Source organism: Phyllobates terribilis, unplaced genomic scaffold, assembly GCF_046119375.1.
Source record: "Phyllobates terribilis strain yellow unplaced genomic scaffold, ASM4611937v1 Scaffold_65__1_contigs__length_7625178, whole genome shotgun sequence".
Lineage (NCBI taxonomy): Eukaryota > Metazoa > Chordata > Amphibia > Anura > Dendrobatidae > Phyllobates > Phyllobates terribilis.
In genome coordinates this window covers 2,459,177-2,468,728 of record NW_027362825.1, presented here as the reverse complement: position 1 = coordinate 2,468,728, position 9,552 = coordinate 2,459,177, and positions in this window count along the sequence as shown.

Here is a 9,552-nt window from a genome sequence, read left to right as displayed (position 1 = left end):
TGGGAAAAAGCATCAACATAGAGTGTACAGGAAAAAAAAAGAGGCATTCAATGAAAAGAACACGGTCCCTACAGTCAAACATGGCGGAGGTTCCCTGATGTTTTGGGGTTGCTTTGCTGCCTCTGGCACTGCACTGCTTGACCGTGTGCATGGCATTATGAAGTCTGAAGACTACCAACAAATTTTGCAGCATAATGTAGGGCCCAGTGTGAGAAAGCTGGGTCTCCCTCAGAGGTCATGGGTCTTCCAGCAGGACAATGACCCAAAGCACACTTCCAAAAGCACTATAAAATGGTTTGAGAGAAAGCACTGGAGATTTCTAAGGTGGCCAGCAATGAGTCCAGACCTGAATCCCATAGAACACCTGTGGAGAGATCTCAAAATGGCAGTTTGGAGAAGGCACCCTTCAAATATCAGGGACCTGGAGCAGTTTGCCAAAGAAGATTGGTCTACAATTCCAGCAGAGCATTGTAAGAAACTCATTGATGGTTACCGGAAGCGGTTGTTCGCAGTTATTTTGGCTAAAGGTTGTGCAACCAAGTATTAGGCTGAGGGTGCCAATACTTTTGTCTGGCCCATTTTTGGAGTTTTGTGTGAAATGATCAATGATTTGATTTTTGCTTCATTCTCTTTTGTGGTTTTTCCTTGCAAGCAAATTAAATGAAGATAATAATACCAAAGAATTTGTAATTGCTATCATTTTCAGGAAGAAACTGAGTATTATCTGACAGAATTGCAGGGGTGCCAATTCTTTTGGCCACCACTGTACATGGCTCAAGAAAGTGAGAGCAGTGATTAAAAAAACTGCTGATTTGGGGGGATACTGGTGATTGAAATTTTGCTGGACTGATAACCCTGTCAGGTGCTGAAGGGGAGGGAGGTGAGCAGCTAACTGCTGTATAGAAATCAATGTGCTGGAGAGAGCTGGCTGGTATCTCTTGAGTTAACTCCCCTTCTGAAATTTAACTACTGCAAATACTCAGCAAGGGTCTGGTGGTTAAGCTCCTTGGAAGCCAGATGTACATTCTGTAAGATAAAAGTTCTCATTGCAGGAGAATGACGGCAGATAGAAAAGTCAATTGAAAACTTGCCATTGTTTATGCTGTCTAACTAATTTAAAGCAATTTAATAACATGAGACTACCCCTTTAATGAGTTTTCAGCCTCTGGATTTGGATAACATGATAGTAATAATTTAAGCTTTATTTACCTTAAACTGGAAAACCCCACAAACTGCTGCTGATTTTTTAGTTGTAATATGGATTCTAAAATACAGCCGTTTAATGTCTGTGTGAAGTTGGCCTTTAAAATGGTTGTCCAACCTTAGGTGCAAGTTGTAGCGTCGGCGTCCCTGCCTCTTGCTAGGCAGGGACGCTGTTCCCCTCACCTCTTCCTCCCGCTCTGCTGGCAGCGCGCGCTCCTTCCCGGCCACTGTGCTTAGGGCGCGTGCGCGCTCCCCCTCTCTTAAAGGGGCCGCGCGCACCGTCCTAAGGAGTCCCCGGCCAATGGCCGGAGGACCTCTCCATATATAAGGCACCTTCTCCATAATGGAGGTGCCCCAGCAATGTTGTTGCATAGCCTATCACTCTGCTTCAGCCCTCAGGTCCCGTTACCAGATACCTGCCAGTTACCTGCCAGTTTCCTGTTTGATACTTGCCTGATACGTGTCTATCTGCTGACATTCCTGCGGTCCGACAGTCTGCCTACCAGCCCTGCCAGTCTGTCTATGGATCCGTCTGCCCGCTCACCTGGGAGCGCTCACCTGCTACCTGCTTGCTAGCCTACCTGGAGGCTCTGCCGTCACGTGCTGTGACCACCTGCCCGTCCAGAGACTCTTGCCCGCTCACCTGGGAGCGTCCACCTGCTACCTGCCTGTTAGCCTACCTGGAGGCTTAGCCATCACTTGCCGTGACTACCCGCCTGTCAAGAGACTGTCCCCGTCACTTGCCGTGACCTCCTGCCCTCTTACCCAGAGACTGTCCCCGTCACTAGCCGTGATTGCCTGCCCGCCTTCCCTGGGTGTCACCCGCTTCCTTACAAGGACTGCCCCTTTGTATAGTTGCTCAGTGGTTCCACCTCCCAGACCCGTTACACAAGTCTTCAGTCACTGTGACTTGCATACATGCGGTCACATGCCAACTAGTTTGCATTGAGGGAGGCCGCGGCCAGTGTATAGAGCAAGGCCAGATGCGTATAGTCAAAATGTAGCCGGGAGTATGCAAATTGCATACTTGTGGTCCCATGACCACCAGGCACTGGCATTCACAGTGCGCGAATCGTTTGGATTCACAAGTCTGCAGTCACCTCTTCTGATGCAGGATAACTACCTCGTGTCTTGCTGCTGTGCTCAATATTGACATAGTATATGATCTGTGATCTAAAACGGTTTTCCACAAACTCACCTTCTTTAAGCTACCTACACAGCTATTTCTGCTTCAGTCAATGACTGTATTTCAACTTGCATGATGAGCGGTATCACCTGTTTGGTATAATTGGTTACTCATACACCTGACTATAATCCTAGAAAATCCCTGACTTTTTGCAAGTGTGCCTGGATGAATTGATGCTGTTTTAAAAGCAAAGGGCGGTCACACCAAATATTGACTTGATTCCGCTTTTTCTTTTGTTCATTCACTTAGTTTTTTTATGAATTAACACTGCATAATTAACACTTCTATTTTTGAATGCATTCTTATTTTGCAATATTTTTCCACTTCTGCCTAATTGTTTTGCACAGTATTATCGTATGTAATTAAAGAACATGAAATCAGTGTAAAATGACATGGACATTCATTCCTAAACTATTGTGAAGGACATAAACCACCGCACTGACAAGTCTTTATTAGTCAATATACTTAAATTCATTATTTTTACATTTTTTATTACCACATGTGATCAGTTTTGTTATTTAGTAATTGTATAATAATTATAAATTATATTACACAGTGGTCTATTTGTCTTTTTTTACCACTTTTTTTTTAGAAGTTCTTTGCACATCTGTATTTTGCAAATGAGCCGCTAGTGAAACGGGGCTGAAACTACACTTTCATCTCCCCTCTGTCTCCACCTGCCTGTGTCATTGACTGACAGGTCACTCTTGTCTAAGTTGCCCATTTTCCCCTCCCGATGGGTTGTCTTGGTGAAGAAGACTGTCAATGTCTAGCCCTGTCTGCAAGCTAATCAGCTAATGCCAGATACTGACAGCCTTCTTCATCAGGACCGTACTGTGCATGGACTGCCCCGCTCTACTTGTAGCTCATTAGTATAGAAAATGTGAAGGGAAATCGCCTCTCTACGACAAAGTTGTGTATTGGGTCTTTACAGCTACTTTACAGTTGGAGGTGAAAACCTACTGACGACAAGTCCCCGTTGAGTTTCTTGGATTAGGTATAGAGCAGCAAGCTATGCCCATCATAGGACATTAGGTTACTACCTAAAGACCCAATACACAGTGCAGCACAGCTGGAGTCACTGATTATAGCTGAACCCTAACAGATACTAGGAATACATGTTCATCTTAAACAGCTTTTTAAGAGGTAAGGTTTCTCTGTGGAGAGCGCCACATTGTCGTAAGGAGACTTCCAGGCCATGCAATGATTCTCTTGCAATTTAAATGTGCAAATAGAGGAAAAGGACTAGAACTCTAGTGCCATCTACTCACCAGTTCTCTTGCTTTGCACTGATGAGGATCAAACACCATGAAACATGTGTCTAGTTTGGCTTCTTATCCATGTGACAATGTTAAAGGCTCAATATTGACGTTTGGGATTGGTACATCCAGTAGGTGGCACTAGAGTCCTTGTCCTCTTTCTCTCTGGAGAGGTTATTTAAACAGGTTGTCTGGCCTTAGAATGAATGCAGACTTGTAGCCTATGTTACTGTAGAATTGTGAATCCTCTCAGCGAGCACACTGCATGGATTCTCTGGTGGTGGGTGTATGACTGCAACTATGTGATTTGCATACATGCGGTCACGTGCCGACTAGACGTGCATGACCACACTCTGACAGCATACTTGTACTAAGGATGGACAACCCCTTTAAAGCATTTTTAGAGAGACTTCAAATGTGTGAGCAGGTTTAGGAATTGTTTACATCCACTAAAAGAAGAAATACATACGCTATATGTGTGTGTGTGTGTGTGTATGTATGTGTGGAGATATATATATATATATACACACACACGTGGTCAAAATTGTTGGTACCCCTCGTTGAATGAAAGAAAAACCCACAATGGTCACAGAAATAACTTGAAACTGACAAAAGTAATAATAAATTAAAAATCTATGAAAGTTAGACATTGCTTTTCAACCCTGCTTCCACAGAATTTTTAAAAAAATTAAACTCATGAAATCGGCCTGGACAGAAATGATGGTACCCCTGAAAATAATATGAAAAAAGAGACATGTTAAATCAAGTTGTGTCCACTAATTAGCATCACAGGTGTCTACAATCTTGTAATCAGTCAGTGTGCCTGTATATAGGGCTACAGATACTCACTGTGCTGTTTGGTGACACGGTGTGTACCACACTCAACATGGACCAGAGGAAGCAAAGGAAAGAGTTGTCTCAGGAGACTAGAAAGAAAATGATAGACAAGCATGTTAAAGGTAAAGGTTATAAGATCATCTACAAGCAGATTGATGTTCCTGTGACTACAGTTGCACATATTATTCAGAAATTTTATGATCCATGGGACTGTAGCTAACCTCCCTGGACGTGGCCGCAGGAGGAAAATTGATGACATATCAGAGATGGATAATACGAATGGTAATTAAAGAGCCCAGGATAACTTCTAAAGAGATTAAAGGTGAACTTCAAGCTCAAGGAACATCAGTGTCAGAGCACACCGTCCGTAGTTGTTTGATCCAAAGTGGACTTCGTGGGAGATGACCAAGGAGAACACCATTGTTGGTAAAAAAAAAATTCATAAAAAAGCCAGACTGGAATTTGCCAAACTACACGTTGACAAGCCACAAAGCTTCTGGGAGAATGTCCTATGGACAGATGAGGCAAAAATGGAAGTTTTTGGCAAGGCACATCAGCTCTATGTTCACAGACCGAAAAATGAAGCATATCAAGAAAAGAGCACTGTCCCTACTGTGAAACATGGAGGAGGCTCTGTTATGTTCTGGGGTTGCTTTCCTGCATCTGGAAAAATTTTGGAGGAAAAAAGTGCGTCTTTTATAGTCCGAAAAATATGAAATATATAATATATACATATATATACAGTACAGACCAAAAGTTTGGACACACCTTCTCATTTAAAGATTTTTCTGTGTTTTCATGACTTTGAAAATTGTACATTCACACTGAAGGCATCAAAACTATGAATTAACACATGTGGAATTATATACCTAACAAAAAAAGTGTGAAACAACTGAAAATATGTCTTATATTCTAGGTTCTTCAAAGTAGCCACCTTTTGCTTTGATGACTGCTTTGCACACTCTTGGCATTCTCTTGATGAGCTTCAAGAGGTAGTCACCGGAAATGGTTTTCACTTCACAGATGTGCCCTGTCAGGTTTAATAAGTGGGATTTCTTGCCTTATAAACGGGGTTGGGACCATCATTTGTGTTGTGCAGAAGTCAGGTGGATACACAGCTGATAGTCCTACTGAATAGACTGTTAGCTGCTTTTTTCTTGTCATAATACTAATTCTATGTAAAGAAAAATGAGTGGCCATCATTACTTTAAGAAATGAAGCTCAGTCAGTCCGAAAAATTGGGAAAACTTTGAAAGTGTCCCCAAGTGCACTTGCAAAAACCATCAAGTGCTACAAAGAAATTGGCTCACATGAGGACCGCCCCAGGAAAGGAAGACCAAGAGTCACCTCTCCTTCTGAGGATAAGTTTATCTGAGTCACCAGCCTCAGAAATTGCAGGTTAACAGCAGCTCAGATTAGAGACCAAGTCAATGCCACACAGAGTTCTAGCAGCAGACACATCTCTTCAACAACTGTTAAGAGGAGACTTTGTGCAGCAGGCCTTCATGGTAAAATAGCTGCTAGGAATAGAGATGAGCGTTGTTCTACTCGAACTGTTCGCCAATCTCAAATTCGAGCTGTTTTGGGCGGTGTTCGAGCCGTTCGGCGAACACAAACAATTTGAGAAAAATTCGGCTGTTCGAGGTTATGTTCGATAACTGTTCGTGCACCAAAATCATAACTGGATTTTTTCTCAGTAATGATGAAAATTAATGTTAATACGCAGTTTGAGTGTACAGCGGGGTGGGAGGAGGGTCAGGGGATGTATCTCTGCAGGAACAATGAAGATCTCCATTTTTTTTTCTCTTTCCCGCATTTACAGTGGGGAGGTGCAATCTGTCAGCCTATCAGCAGCGCACACACGGAGCGAAGTGCTTTTTTTCACACAAGCAAGGGCATGTGTCATTGGCAGTGTATGTCACATGTCCTTGCCCTATAAGACCAAGCCATTTTCCCCGTCGCCACCATTTTCTCACTGCTGCAGCTGCGTGTTAGACGGCACCGCTGTTGCTGTGTGCGCTATACCTTGTTAATTTCAAGCCAATTTTCGCACAAATATACAGATAGCTTGGGAGTAGGGAATAGTTGTGATTGCAGACCTTTTAAGGACTAGGTTACAGCATTTCCTACGACTTTTATCAGGGAGGTCTGTGCTCTTAAATAGATAGGTTGTGGGAGTAAAGACTAATTGTAATTGGAGTCCTTTTCAGGACTAGGTTACATGGGTTCCTATCAGTTTTTGCCAGGCAGGTCTGTGCCAGTGCTGTGCAAGTTTTTTTCACAGCATTTGGCTGAATCTAGCAAAGCTAATCCTTTTCGGCCTATTGCAGAGTGTGTTAGTCAGTGGAGTAGCCTATCTGTGTTGCAAGATATACCACCTGTGTATAGAATATCAATTTTTTTACTGCACCTAGTGAAGTAAAATCTTTTGGGCATAGCATCATTCTATTAGTCCATCTATACTGACCTCCATCAGGTTGCAAATTAAAACTAATTTTTATCTGCATCTACAGTACCTCTGAAAAAATATTTGGGCTTCTAGCAGTGTGTGGGACTTGTTCTATTAGTCCATCTATACTGACCTCCATCAGGTTGCAAACTGAATATATTTTTTTCTGCATCTACCTCTGAAAAAATATTTGGCCTTCTAGTAGTGTGTCGGACTTTCTCTATTAGTCCATCTATACTGACCTCCATCAGGTTGCAAATTAAAACTAATTTTTGTCTGCATCTACAGTACCTCTGAAAAAATATTTGGGCTTCTAGCAGTGTGTGGGACTTGTTCTATTAGTCCATCTATACTGACCTCCATCAGGTTGCAAACTGAATATATTTTTTTCTGCATCTACCTCTGAAAAAATATTTGGCCTTCTAGTAGTGTGTCGGACTTTCTCTATTAGTCCATCTATACTGACCTCCATCAGGTTGCAAATTAAAAATAATTTTTATCTGCATCTACAGTACCTCTGAAAAAATATTTGGGCTTCTAGCTGTGTGCGGGACTTGTATTAGTCCATCTATACTGACCTCCATCAGGTTGCAAATTAAAACTAATTTTTATCTGCATCTACAGTACCTCTGAAAAAATATTTGGGCTTCTAGCAGTGTGTGGGACTTGTTCTATTAGTCCATCTATACTGACCTCCATCAGGTTGCAAACTGAATATATTTTTTTCTGCATCTACCTCTGAAAAAATATTTGGCCTTCTAGTAGTGTGTCGGACTTTCTCTATTAGTCCATCTATACTGACCTCCATCAGGTTGCAAATTAAAACTAATTTTTGTCTGCATCTACAGTACCTCTGAAAAAATATTTGGGCTTCTAGCAGTGTGTGGGACTTGTTCTATTAGTCCATCTATACTGACCTCCATCAGGTTGCAAACTGAATATATTTTTTTCTGCATCTACCTCTGAAAAAATATTTGGCCTTCTAGTAGTGTGTCGGACTTTCTCTATTAGTCCATCTATACTGACCTCCATCAGGTTGCAAATTAAAAATAATTTTTATCTGCATCTACAGTACCTCTGAAAAAATATTTGGGCTTCTAGCTGTGTGCGGGACTTGTATTAGTCCATCTATACTGACCTCCATCAGGTTGCAAATTAAAACTAATTTTTATCTGCATCTACAGTACCTCTGAAAAAATATTTGGGCTTCTAGCAGTGTGTGGGACTTGTTCTATTAGTCCATCTATACTGACCTCCATCAGGTTGCAAACTGAATATATTTTTTTCTGCATCTACCTCTGAAAAAATATTTGGCCTTCTAGTAGTGTGTCGGACTTTCTCTATTAGTCCATCTATACTGACCTCCATCAGGTTGCAAATTAAAACTAATTTTTATCTGCATCTACAGTACCTCTGAAAAAATATTTGGGCTTCTAGCAGTGTGTGGGACTTGTATTAGTCCATCTATACTGACCTCCATCAGGTTGCAAATTGAATATATTTTTTTCTGCATCTACCTCTGAAAAAATATTGGGCTTCTAGCTGTGTGTGGGTCTTGTTCTATTAATCCATCTATACTGACCTCCATCAGGTTGCAAACTGAATATATTTTTTTCTGCATCTACCTCTGAACAAATATTTGGCCTTCTAGTAGTGTGTCGGACTTTCTCTATTAGTCCATCTATACTGACCTCCATCAGGTTGCAAATTAAAACTAATTTTTATCTGCATCTACAGTACCTCTGAAAAAATATTTGGGCTTCTAGCAGTGTGTGGGACTTGTTCTATTAGTCCATCTATACTGACCTCCATCAGGTTGCAAACTGAATATATTTTTTTCTGCATCTACCTCTGAAAAAATATTGGGCTTCTAGCTGTGTGTGGGTCTTGTTCTATTAATCCATCTATACTGACCTCCATCAGGTTGCAAACTGAATATAATTTTTTTCTGCATCTAGCTCTGAAAAAATATTTGGCCTTCTAGTAGTGTGTCGGACTTTCTCTATTAGTCCATCTATACTGACCTCCATCAGGTTGCAAATTAAAACTAATTTTTGTCTGCATCTACAGTACCTCTGAAAAAATATTTGGGCTTCTAGCAGTGTGTGGGACTTGTTCTATTAGTCCATCTATACTGACCTCCATCAGGTTGCAAACTGAATATATTTTTTTCTGCATCTACCTCTGAAAAAATATTTGGCCTTCTAGTAGTGTGTCGGACTTTCTCTATTAGTCCATCTATACTGACCTCCATCAGGTTGCAAATTAAAAATAATTTTTATCTGCATCTACAGTACCTCTGAAAAAATATTTGGGCTTCTAGCTGTGTGCGGGACTTGTATTAGTCCATCTATACTGACCTCCATCAGGTTGCAAATTAAAACTAATTTTTATCTGCATCTACAGTACCTCTGAAAAAATATTTGGGCTTCTAGCAGTGTGTGGGACTTGTTCTATTAGTCCATCTATACTGACCTCCATCAGGTTGCAAACTGAATATATTTTTTTCTGCATCTACCTCTGAAAAAATATTTGGCCTTCTAGTAGTGTGTCGGACTTTCTCTATTAGTCCATCTATACTGACCTCCATCAGGTTGCAAATTAAAACTAATTTTTGT